This window comes from Ostrinia nubilalis, chromosome 1 (genome assembly GCF_963855985.1).
Source record: "Ostrinia nubilalis chromosome 1, ilOstNubi1.1, whole genome shotgun sequence".
Lineage (NCBI taxonomy): Eukaryota > Metazoa > Arthropoda > Insecta > Lepidoptera > Crambidae > Ostrinia > Ostrinia nubilalis.
Genome location: NC_087088.1, coordinates 15858571 through 15871858, shown reverse-complemented (window position 1 = coordinate 15871858; position 13288 = coordinate 15858571). Strand labels below are relative to the sequence as shown.

General features: G+C 43.3%; 1 long non-coding RNA gene across 1 annotated transcript; it reads left to right on the top strand.

Annotated features, from left to right (window-relative positions):
* Positions 1–2295: 2295 nt before the first annotated feature.
* Positions 2296–7789, top strand: LOC135076304 (uncharacterized). Its single transcript, XR_010258242.1, has 3 exons — positions 2296–2379; positions 6528–6602; positions 7567–7789. It is a non-coding gene; the product is annotated as an uncharacterized LOC135076304 (long non-coding RNA).
* The last annotated feature ends 5499 nt before the right edge of the window (positions 7790–13288 follow it).

The following is a 13288-nucleotide window of genomic DNA, read 5'->3' as shown; positions in this document are numbered from 1 at the left end:
CCCCAGCGAGCTCCACTAGACCCCAGCGGGTCCCACTAGACTCCAGCGGGTTTCATTAGACCCCAGCGGGTCCTACTAGACTCCAGCGGGTATCATTAGACTCCAGCGGGTTTCATTAGACTCCAGCGGGTTTCATTAGACCCCAGCGGGTCCCACTAGACTCCTGGCTGGTCCCACTAGACTCCCGGCGAGTCCCACTAGATCCCAGAGGGTCCCACTAGAACCCAGCGGGTCCCACTAGACCCTAGCGGGCCCTACTAGACTCCCAGCGGGTCCCACTAGACTCCCAGCGGGTCCCACTAGAACCTACTGGACCCTAGCGGGCCCCACTAGGCCCCAGTCCGACTGTAATGAGGTATGAAGTACGCCGACGAGCTGGAGGCCGGCGCCCGCCCGCGCCGCGCCGGCCTGGCCGCGACCCAGCAAGTGCAGCACTACCGCCGCAAGCTCATCAAGAAGGTGGGTCCCAGGACCCCAGCGGGCCCCACTAGGCCCCAGAGGGTTTTACTAGACTTCAGAGGGTCCCACTAGATTCCAGCGAGCCCCAGTAGACCCCAGCGGGTCCAACTAGACTCCTGGCGGGTCTTACTAGACTCCAGCGGGTTTCATTAGACCCCAGCGGGTCCCACTAGACTCCTGGCGGGTCCCACTAGACTCCCGGCGAGTCCCACTAGATCCCAGAGGGTCCCACTAGAACCCAGCGGGTCCCACTAGACTCCAGCGGGTCCCACTAGACTCCAGCGGGTCCCACTAGATTCCAGCGAGCCCCACTAGACCCCAGCGGGTCCCACTAGACTCCAGCAGGTCCCACTAGACCCCAGCGGGTCCCACTAGACTCCCAGCGGGTCCCATTAGAACCTACTGGACCCTAGCGGGCCCCACTAGACTCCCAGCGGGTCCCACTAAAACCTACTGGACCCTAGCGGGCCCCACTAGACCCCAGCGGGTATCACTAGACTCCCAGAGGGTCCCACTAGATTCCAGCGAGCCCCACTAGGCTTCAGCGGGTCCCACTGTGATGAGGTATAAAGTACGCCGACGAGCTGGAGGCCGGAGCCCGCCCGCGCCGCGCCGGCCTGGCCGCGACCCAGCAAGTGCAACACTACCGCCGCAAGCTCATCAAGAAGGTGGGTCCCAGGACTAGACACTAGAGGGCCCCACTAGGCCCCAGCGATTACCACTGTGATGAGGTATGAAGTACGCCGACGAGCTGGAGGCTGGGAAGAAGGTGGTGAGTTCCTGAGGAACCCAGCGAGTCCCATTAGGCCCCAGAGGATCCCAGCGGGAGCCACTAGGCCCCAGAGAGTTTTACTAGACTTCAGAGGGTCCCACTAGACTCCAGCGGGTTCCATTAGACCCCAGCGGGTCCCACTAGACTCCTGGCGGGTCCTACTAGATTCTCGGCGATTCCCACTATACTCCCAGCTGGTCCCACTAGAACTTACTGGACCCTAGCGGGCCCTACTAGACTCCCAGCGGGTCCCACTAGACTCCCAGTGGGTCCCACTAGAACCTACTGGACCCTAGCGGGCCCCACTAGTCTCCAGCGGGTCCCACTGTGATGAGGTATGAAGTACGCCGACGAGCTGGAGGCCGGTGCTCGCCCGCGCCGCGCCGGCCTGGCCGCGACCCAGCAGGTGCAACACTACCGCCGCAAGCTCATCAAAAAGGTGGGTCCCACTAGGCCCCAGAGGATCCCAGCGGGCCCCACTAGGCCCCAGAGGGTTTTACTAGACTTCAGAGGGTCCCACTAGATTCCAGCGAGCCCCACTAGAACCTACTGGACTCTAGCGGGCCCCACTAGGCCCCAGTCCGCCTGTGATGAGGTATGAAGTACGCCCGGGCGCCGGCCTGCCCACGACGCAGCAAGTGCAACACTACCGCCGCAAGCTCATCAAGAAGGTGGGTCCCATCCCACCTCTGCCTCCGGCGGGTTCTAGGTCCCTAGCGAGTCCCACTAGACCCCAGAGGATCCCAGCGGGAGCCACTAGGCCCCAGAGGGTTCTACTAGACCCCAGCGGGCCCAACTAGACTCCAGCGGGTCCCACTAGACCCCAGCGGGTCTCACTAGACCCCAGAGGGTCCCACTAGATCCCAGCTGGCCCCACTGGGCCCCAGCGGGTCTCACTAGATTTTGTACTCCATTTGTACGCCACTCATAGATCTCTACTCATTTTTATGTACTACCTATACATGTGTACCTATGTTTTACAAATAAATTATTTGATTTGATTCCGTTTTTACGAGTACTCTACTCTGATGTCGGCAGGCGGCGCGTGAGGCGAAGGATGCGGCGGCGGCGGCGGCGGCGGCGGCGGCGGCGGAGGCGCGCGACTCGCCGGAACCGCGCCGGCGCTCGCCGGACGACGACGCCTACTCGTAAGTGATATACAGGGTGGAATTTTGTAATGCCACCTGGAGGGAATGTACTCTTAATATTGTGGATAGATTTTTTTTCTCAAAGAAAACATTCCTTTATTTTTGAAAAGAAATAGAACTGCATTCAAAGATTTCCAAAAATTTGCTTGCCACACCCGGGATTCGAACCAACTGAAATCTGTTAAAAATTACACCCTGTATTTTTATTGCATCGATCGTTAGGGTTAAGTATAAGCATTAGTGATGGGCCGACTATGGTCTTTGCCGACTAACCGACTAGCCGACTAATCGGTTTTCAAATTGCCGATTAGTCGGCCGACTAATCGGCAATGCCGATCATTCTAATACCTACTTGTCCGTACTTAATTTTTATATGGACAAATTACATAAACTTTGCACATTTTTGATGATTTCCTGGTAATTTTAACTAATCTTAACTTTGTATGAATTTAAACTGATTGCCAAAAATTTAAATCAGGTGAAACCACTTTTTACTGATTTTTTGCAATCAAAGGTGGTTCAGATAAACGCCTCATTTATCATGGTTAGAGATGGGTTTGTAGCCAGCTAGTTTGGATAATAACTGATTATTATCTATTAATAGCCATTATTAGCCATCCATTGGCTAGTAACCCTGCTATTAATAGTTTCTTACGTTTTTTCTTCCACCTTTAAAATCAAATCAACATTAAAATCAAATATTACTCGAAGAAACAAAAAAGAACTAAAATATTAAAAAACATCAATGTAATTTATATAAACGACATTGTACCTAGTTATAAAGAATCTAAATATATAAAAGGAGAAACTGACCGACTTAGTGACAGATCAACGCACAGCCTAAACGGCTAAACGTAGGCACTTGAAATTTGGAAGGGACGTAGCTTAAATACCGTAGAGGTGCACTAAGAAAGGAATTACCAAAATTACCAAGGGAACGGGAATTAGCGGGAAAATCCTTTTGTATGAAAAATCTAAACCGCTTAAGTTAGACGCTTGAAATTTGGCATGTAGGTACATTAGTGAACTTAAACCTTAGTTACAACAAGGAATTCCCGAAATTCCCAAGGGAACGGAAATTAGCGGGAAAATCCTTTTGTATGAAAAATCTAAACCACTTAAGTCAGACGCTTGAAATTTGGCATGTAGGTACATTAGTAAACTTAAAGCTTAGTTACAACAAGGAATTCCCGAAATTCCCACGGTATTGGGAATTAGCTGGAAAATCCTTTTGTATGAAAAAAGTAAACCGCTTAAGTTACACGCTTGAAATTTGGCATATAGATACCTTAGTAAACTGAAAGCTTAGTTACAACAAGGAATTCCCGAAATTCCCACGGGAACGGGAATTAACGGGAAAATGCTTTTGTATGAAAAATCTAAACCGCTTAAGTTAGACGCTTGAAATTTGGCATGCAGGTACCTTAGTAAATTTAAAGCTTAGTTACAACAGGATTTTCCATAATTCCCACGGGAACGGGAGTTAGGAAAAAACATTTGTATGACAAAATCTAAACCGCGTAAGATAGATGAAGGGGGTAAAACGGGATCCACGCATACGAAGTCGCGGGCGGCCGCTAGTGCTTAATAACAGGCGATACTAAAAAAATACGTAAAATACCCAGAAAATGTCAATAAATAATAAAAACTCAGATATTTTTTGACTTTTTTTATCGATAAAAATAGGTTTAGTAGTTCCGCCTATTTTCATATATGCACTTTCTCAAGTCAAGACTCATACTGTACTAGCGGCCGCCCGCGACTTCGACGCGTGGATCCCGTTTTACCCCCTTCATCTATCTTACGCGGTTTAGATTTTTTCATACAAATGTTTTTTCCCGCTAACTCCCGTTCCGTGGGAATTTTGCAATATCCTGTTGTAACTAAGCTTTAAGTTTACTAAGGTACCTGCATGCCAAATTTCAAGCGTCTAACTTAGGCGGTTTAGATTTTTCATACAAAAGGATTTTCCCGATAATTCCCGTTCCCGTTGGAATTTTGGGAATTCCTTGTTGAAACTAAGCTTTCAGTTTACTAAGGTACCTACATGCCAAATTTCAAGCGTCTATCTTACGCGGTTTAGATTTTTTCATATAATTTTTTTTTCCCGCTGATTCCCGTTCCCGTTGGAATTTTGCAATATTCTGTTGTAATTAAGCATTAAGTTTACTAAGGTACCTGCATGCCACATTTCAAGCGTCTAACTTAAGCGGTTTAGATTTTTCATACCAAAGGATTTTCCCGCTAATTCCCGTTCCCGTATGAATTTCGGGAATTCCTTTCTTAGTGCACCTCTACGGTACCTAAGCTACGTCCCTTCCAAATTTCAAGTGCATATGTTTAGCCGTTTAGGCTGTGCGTTGATATGTCACTAAGTCAGTCAGTTTCTCCTTTTACATATTTAGACTAGCGGCCGCCCGCGATTTCGTACGCGTGGATCCCGTTTTAGCCCCTACATCTATCTTACGCGGTTTAGATTTTTTTCATACAAATGTTTTTTCCCGCTAACTCCCGTTCCCGTGGGAATTTTGCAATATCCTCTTGTAACTAAGCTTTGAGTTTACTAAGGTACCTGCATGCCAAATTTCAAGCGTCTATCTTACGTTGTTTAGATTTTTTTATACAAATGTTTTTTCCCGCTAACTCCCGTTCCCGTGGGAATTTTGCAATATCCTCTTGTAACTAAGCTTTGACTTTACTAAGGTACCTGCATGCCAAATTTCAAGCGTCTATCTTACGTGGTTTAGATTTTTTCATACAAATGTTTTTTTCCCGCTAACTCCCGTTTCCGTGGGAATTTTGCAATATCCTCTTGTAACTAAGCTTTAAGTTTACTAAGGTACCTGCATGCCAAATTTCAAGCGTCTAACTTAAGCGGTTTAGATTTTTCATACAAAAGGATTTTCCCGCTAATTCCCGTGCCCGTGGGAATTTCGGGTATTCCTTTCTTAATGCACCTCTACGGTACCTAAGCTACGTCCCTTCCAAATTTCAAGTGCTACATTTGTAAACTATGAAGGGATATGTTTAATCATTAGTATAACATTAATAGCAGGGTTACCATCTGAAATCGGCTATTATTGGCTATTAATGGCTAATAACTGCTTTTAATCCGTTACTAGCCAATTGCTATTAATCGGATTATTAGCACTTACCCATCTCTCATGGTGATTATGAGTTTTATTTCATTCACATATTTAATTTTGTAATGCGCCGATTATAATCGGCATATTTTGCCGAATAGTCATCACTAGTCGGCCGACTACAAATGATGCCGAATAGTCGGCTTTCCCGACTAGTCGGCCCATCTCTAATAAGCATGAAATCTCTATAACAAACTTGATAAATCAAATGAAAGGAAAACCAAGAAATCTTAAATTATTTTAATTAAGTTACAGGAAATTGTATGGTATGGTAGAGAATTTTCGAAAAATTTTCGAAAATCTTTGAATGCAGTTCTCTTTCTTTTCAAAAATAAAGGAATGTTTTCTTTCAGTAATTTTTTCTATAGACAGTATTTAGAGTACTTTCCCGCCAGGTGGCATTACAAAATTCCACACTGTATAAACCTTATGTTGCCATCATTCGAACCTTATTTACTTACTTCTTCAGCCTTGTTTGTTCAGTACTGCCTTGCCTGCCTCTCGGATTATGGCTGGTTTTAGGGTCACGCGGACCGTCCGGTGAGGACCCGCTCTGCACGGCCAATCTGTATGAACTTCTAGGGAGCGTTTTAGAGTAATGCGGTCCGGAGGAACCGCTTCGCTCCCTAGCAGTTCATACAGATCGGCTGTGCAAATCGATCCGCACTGACAGTCCGCGTGAGAGCGCTTGTAGACGTCCGTTTTTTTCACCGGATAACGGACCGTGTTTTTTGCCGGATTCGCGGTGGCGTATGGTTTATAATGAACGTGTGCACATGCATCGGACATGGGTCCGGCGAGAAAATTGACAGCAAACAAAGGATATCGTTTTTTGACGGTCCGTTATCCGGTGAAAAAAACGGACGTCTACAAGCGCTCTAAATGATCGATCTGAGGGCTGCATAGTGTGAGTTTACATCAAAGTACGTCGTCACTAGTGAGCGCGTTAAAAAAATCTATGAAGCTACATGACATACCTCCATTGTTCTATATTATTTTTTGCAGAACATCATCAAAAAAATCAAAGAAATCTCGGGAGCCCTCATTATCGCCACCACGAGAAAAGAGATCTCGATATAGGTAAGTTTGTTAATGTTTCTTTCTTTTTTAGAATATTTATCTATGTTACAATATACCTATCTTACTTTATTTCTTAATTTGATTTGCACTACCGTTGATTTTTCGTCGGCCGATAGTTTAGTCGGGCAGTTGATCAGTATGGGCATGTGCCCGATTTCTACTTCTAATTGGGCCGATTCTTCATACAATTTAAAATCGGGCACAACTATCGGCCAACTAAAAATCAACGGTGTGCGCCTACTCTAAACAATCTCGTTATTCAATAGCAGCAAGAGTTGTAAGAAACTCGAGTCTTTTGTCTTCATTTCGAAACTCGATTCTATTTTCAAGACTAGGGCTCGTTAGTCACATGAGGCTGAGTCCTTTCGAGTCTTCTGAGTCTTTTAAGTTCTTTAAGCTGAGTCATAATTTGAGTAGGGAAATTATATAAATAATAGGTAAAAATGGGTGATTTTATTTATATCGTCATCCATATGTATTTACTGATTTATGGATTTAGAGGACTGTCATGAGTTTTTTTAAAAGATTCAGTCCTAAGTTATACTTGGCAGGACTCGAGTCTTTTACAAAAGACAAAAAATTCTAAAGGACTTAAGCTCTAAGTTTTATTTAAACGACTCGAGTCTTCAAAAAAAGCTCAAGTTATTAATAAGACTAAGATGAGCATTCCCGCTTTCACATTAGGGAGTGAAGTGAGTATTATTGGCAGCGCGTCTGTTGCGCATTTGTCGCATTGCTAAAGTCGCCTAAGAGTAGGCCCACACCGTTGATTTTTAGTTGGCCGATAGTTGTGCCCGATTTCAAATTGTATGAAGAATCGGCCAAATCGAATCGGCGCAGTGTGCGCACTCCCATACATGCCCATACTGATCAACTGCCCGACTAAACTGTCGGCCGACGAAAAATCAACGGTGTGCGCATACTCTTAATGTGAAAGCGCTCTAATATTACAATTGGATTTCAGCGAAAGAAAATCGCGGTCTCGCTCGAGGTCACGGGAGAGGGAGCGTTCGCGGGAGCGGGAGCGGGAGAGGTCGCGGGAGCGGGAGCGTCGGCGCCGCTCGCCCGCCACGCCGCCCGCCCACCACCACCGCAAACATCCCAAGCACGCTAAGTACAAGTACTGAGCCCGCCCGAGAGAAACGACGTTGAGCCAGCGTTCATTGTAAATATATTCTGTCGACTGATACGATGTCTTTTAATTTGCTACTTCGCCTCCGACTCCTTTATATTGACGTGTGAAGTGCGAGTTCATGACAAACTAGTATGACCACGAGGAAACGACTTGCGAGTTACTCTCGACGTTCACTAGCGATACCTAAGCGACAGCGCACACTGGGCGACAATCAGTCAATTCTACGTGCTATAGACGCACTACAGACTACAGACCAGACTATAGACGCCGCGACTTGTAAATTTTTTACAAGCTAATAATATTATATGAAATTAAATTGCTTGTCGCCCAGTGTGCGCTGTCGCTAAAACTGAAGTGAATTAATAAATGAAACGACTCGTAAATTTTTAATTAAAATGTATTTAAGTTATATCATCATCAGTGTAAAAAAGATACTATTGATACCTAATTAAAAAATAAAATTTGATACTACGTAAAATAAACGACACTCAAAACGATAATAATTAATCTCAAACGTTTCACAATAATTTCATTTGCTCCAAATATTATGATAAAAATTCAATGAAAGCATTTTTAAACATATTTTCATATTGATCAATGGAAACAACTATAGTATAATAAATTTGAATAAAAGTTACAAACAGTGGTCACACACGCAATCCGAATAATATTGACTAGGCGTACGAACTCTAAATAAAACGCTGAAGTAATAACACGTCTCTTCTATTTATAATTCGTTATCGTTAACTAGATTCAAGCTTATTATTATTTTGAGACAAAATTAACAACGATAACATCTTTGTTTATTAATAAAGCTACCAGCATCATCATAGCCTGACGATCGGGAACGAGAGCACTGATGTCAATAGAACAGCGCAATTCACGTATTGTTACCTCTAAAAGTTATCTAGTGATTGGACTTTAACTTAACCGAGCCGTACCTAATGACATCAGTGCTAAAGTGACCGCGTTATTCTACTACAAACTATTTGAAGGTATGCGTGTTAATACTGAAGTGATACACATAGTAATACTAAGAATAAAAACAGAAAGGACAAAACAAATACACTCGCGAGCAAAAGTATGGAATCACTTACATGAAGTTGTTTCCACGCGATCTTGTGTACTAACGAATTTGTTAGTAACAAAAAAAGTAGCACCATTTTAAATATTAAACTTTTAACTTTAAATTGATACCAAATTCATTTAAATCACACCGGTATTTAAAAAGATATCCCGGCTGATGTGAAGACGTAAGAAAAAAGACATGTACCAACTGTTTGATATACGTCGCGAGTTGCGGCCTATTTACCCCCTATAAAAGCACGTGTTTTCGGATTTTTGCGTTCACACGTTAATCCATACACATCTCGGCTTCTTTTGACACTTTACCTGGGATTCTACACCTACAGATGCAGCACAAATCGTTGCACTGTTGCAAGAAGGGCTCAGCCAGCGGGCTGTCGCACGTCAGCTCCACATAAGCCAGTCCTGGGTTTCGAAAGTTTTAAGACGCTTTTGGGAGACTGTTGGCTTTATCCCGAGACCAAGTTCTCAACAGCACCGGTGCACATCGCAGAGGGATGACCGTTTTTTCATGTCAACCTCTCTATGAAATCGTCATTTGACTGGTATCGACGTCCAGCAAGAGCTCAGAAATGTTCGTAGGATAGCTGTTAGCGAGTGGACAGTTCGTCTAAGATATGAGCAATAAAATTTGACTCCAAATAGGCCTGCCACAGGCTGGAAACTGACGGCAGGTCACCGACAAGCACGCTTTCAATTAGCTCGCACTCGGAAGGCGAGTAATGGAGGCGAGTTTTGTTCTCCGATGAATGCAGACTGTTTTTGCAGTGCAGCAGTCGAAGAGGTCGGGTCTATAGACGGCCTGGGGAGCGATTTGTGCAGTGCTGGGTCGCTAAAACATTGGCTTATGGGGATGGCTTGCTCGACTTCCCATCGAGATGTGTAGGAGCAAATTGAAAGCTTGCTTATCGGTGACCTGCCGTCAGTTTCAAGCCTGTGGCAGGCCTTTTTGGAGTCAAATTCTATTGTTTATATCTTAGACGAACTGTCCACTTGCTAACAGCTATCCTACGAACATTTCTGAGCTCTTGCTGGACGTTCAAACCAGTCAAATGACGATTTCGTAGAGAAGTTGACATGAAAAAACGGTTTTCCCTCTGCGATGTGCACCGGCAATGTTCAGAACTTGGTCTCGGGATAAAGCCACCGGTATCCCGAAAGCGTCTTAAAACTTTCGAAACCCAGGACTGGCTTATGTGGAGCTGACGTGCGACAGCCCGCTGGCTGAGCCCTTCTTGCAATAGTGCAACGATTTATGCTGCTTCTGAAGGTGTAGAATCTCAGATAAAGTGTCAAAAGAAGCGGAGATGTGTATGGATCAACGTGTGAAAGCAAAAATCCGAAAACACTTGCTTTTATGGGGGGTAAATAGGCCGCAACTCGCGACGTATCAAACAGTTGATACATGCCTTTTTCCTTACTTTTTCACATCAGCCGGGATATCTTTTTAAATACTGGTGTGATTTAAATGAATTTGGTATCAATTTAAAGTTAAAAGTTTAATCTTTAAAATGGTGCTACTTTTTTTGTTACTAACAAATTGGTTAGTACACAAGATCGCGTGGAAACAACTTCATGTAAGTGATTCCATACTTTTGCTCGCAAGTGTATAAAATATTTTCACTAAAATTCGTAGATTAATAATAATGTTATACTTAAAACTAAAAGTTAATATTTGGACATTAGTTGATTTAAAAATTCAATTCAATTAATACCGCGACCGATATAACTCTACAAGGTATTAAATATACACAAGGTAGCTGTTGGCAAAAACTTGACAAGATATTACAGTGCTTTATTAAACCTGTTTATTTATTGATTATTAACAAATAATAACAAAGTCTGGAACACCAGAAGAACAAAAATATTGAGAAGTGAAAAAAGAAGAAATTGAAAAAACAACATTATAGGCAGCGATCAGACTATATTGTTCAAATTTTTGCCATCATATCCTATGTCCTGTATAGCTAAATGTGAATGTATGATTCTGGCGTCTACCCGTAGCACAGGAATGTACAAAAATATATAAAAATCACAGTATCTTCTAATTGCTTCTGTTCGAGTAAGTCTTTTTTTAATATTAACTACTGGGTGCTAATAATACCTATGTTCAAAAACTACCAAATTGGAATATTTCATACATCATTCACACTGCAGTTTACTGTGGCTATTCATCTGTTTTTTTTTTCTAAATGTTGTATAGTCCTAAATGTAAACTGTAGGCATGGAACATTTCATGAATAGCAGATGAAAAATCATATGAAATGAATTTCATTAATCACACCTGCTATTTTACTTCACATAGACTGCTATAATTTCACAGTCAACGAAATCACGAATCACATGAATTTCATTCATTCATTCGAGCGAAGTCCGTGAGCGCAGCTCTGCGAAGCGACCGAGCGAGTAAGAAGGAATGATTTGATCATGTGCGTGTTAGAAAAGGACAAGAGATGTCGGATGACGGACTAAACTGGGCATTTTAAATATGAACTTTAAACTCAAAGGTGTAAGGTTTAGATTTCCTTGTCATCATTCGTATGATTTCATTAGATAGCAGGCAGATGAAATGAATGATTTTCACTAGTCGCGCGGTTATTGATGTGCTGTGAAACTGTTTGTTTTTTGTTGTGCGACATACAACAACAGATATTGTTACATTTCATATTTTAGCTAATTAGCAATCCTTCATCATAATTCATACTTAATTAAAAGTAGCACATTATATGAAAGAGCTACATTAAAACACTGCGAATAAAAATCATTGCCTGTGAAATTTCGCATGTGAAATCATATGAAAAAAAATCATCATTTCATAGAATGAAAATGAATGAAAAATAGCAATCATTTCCATGCCTAGTAAACTGGCTTAATACTTGTTTTTTTTTTTGTGGTAACAGACATCCAGTATTATTAGCACATAATAGATAGTAGTAAGTTATACTAATTCAGACAAGTAACGAAATAAATGTGTCTTTTACAAATTGTTGTCTTACATGGTCCACTAGTGAGGAGCTGATAAAGACAGTAATTGTGCGCATGATTAAAATTTGGCAATAAGGCATTGGCTCTCTATCGTTCTACTAGGTATTCTCAAATAATCACAGGAACTAAAGCCGCTAAGCTAATATTCAGACTTAACATCGTCTAATTTGTATACATAGAATATAATGTTCTTACCTAATGATAGCTCGGTCGAATATAACATCTTATTATCTGTATGAAGGCCTTTGTTGCGAATCTAGCAGTATACGTGAACTCGGCTACATTTTAAAATGAGTGAGTTTCGATCTACAAATTACGATTCACCTTAACTAACATTCGTCGGAGACGAATTAACTCGCTACGTCACACTTAGGCCCTAAACTATCTAATGAGATACTTCACCTGCCGCTCGTTAATTTGAGGTGACATTGAATACTATCGTAGTTGCGAATGCATCGATTAACGAATCAGAGCTCGCAAGCATGCGTCGATTGAGCAATTTTGTGAGATCCGGGCGGGACACGCGAACAACAGTTTTGCCGCCCGTAGGCTAGGGTGGGGTTGGATCTTTATTTAACTTTTATCTTCTGAAATCGAGTAAGCGTCAGCTGATATCTGCCGCCCCTAGGCCGCAGCCTATACGGCCTATTGACAGATCCAGGACCTGCGAACAGTCGCGGACACGGCTCGAGTCGGTGCAATCCGAACAGTGATAAAGGGGATTCGCAGGACGAGGTTCATGTGGGGTTTCGGTAGTGTGTGGCTTGTGGTCCGTCGTGGTGGTCGGGCCCCGCGGTCACCGCCAAGCACGGCGCGGGCCGCGCGGGCTGGCGGGCGCGGGCGCGGCCGGTCACCGCGGCAGGCGCATGCGCCACGCACGGACGCGCCCGTCGCTGCAACAAATCGCACGTAAGTGACTTCAACGCCTCCTGATGACTTCAAACTGCTACTGCTATAAAGTGATTGATCCGAGAGCAGAGGTGGTATTGTGTAAAGCAATCGTAATCATTTGACAGTTCATAACGTACGATAAAGTCAGTTAAACAAAGCGTTTGACAGAATAATTCGTATGTTATGAACTGTCAAATGATAACTATTGCTTTACACAATTCCACCTCTGATCTCCTCGATGAAGACCTCGCTGTACTTTTTGATGAATGATTGAATTATGGCACAGAAAAAGCTGTTAAACATTAAAACACGAGGACACCGTTATAGTGCCCGTGAGTTAGTCACTACGCTACAAACGACAACGAAAGCTCAATGTGAGGGATCGACGAGAACTACATGGAAAGCTCGGTTAGTTCATGTTACAAGGTTAGTTTGGTTGGACATCTACGATGATAATCATATGAGTGGAACATAAAAGCACACAGGAAAAACATTTGAAAATATAGTGTCCACGTGACCTGCAGATGGAAGTTCTGAAATGCCCTTGTGAGAATTTTTTGATATGTAAATACATATTACTCCGCTGAAA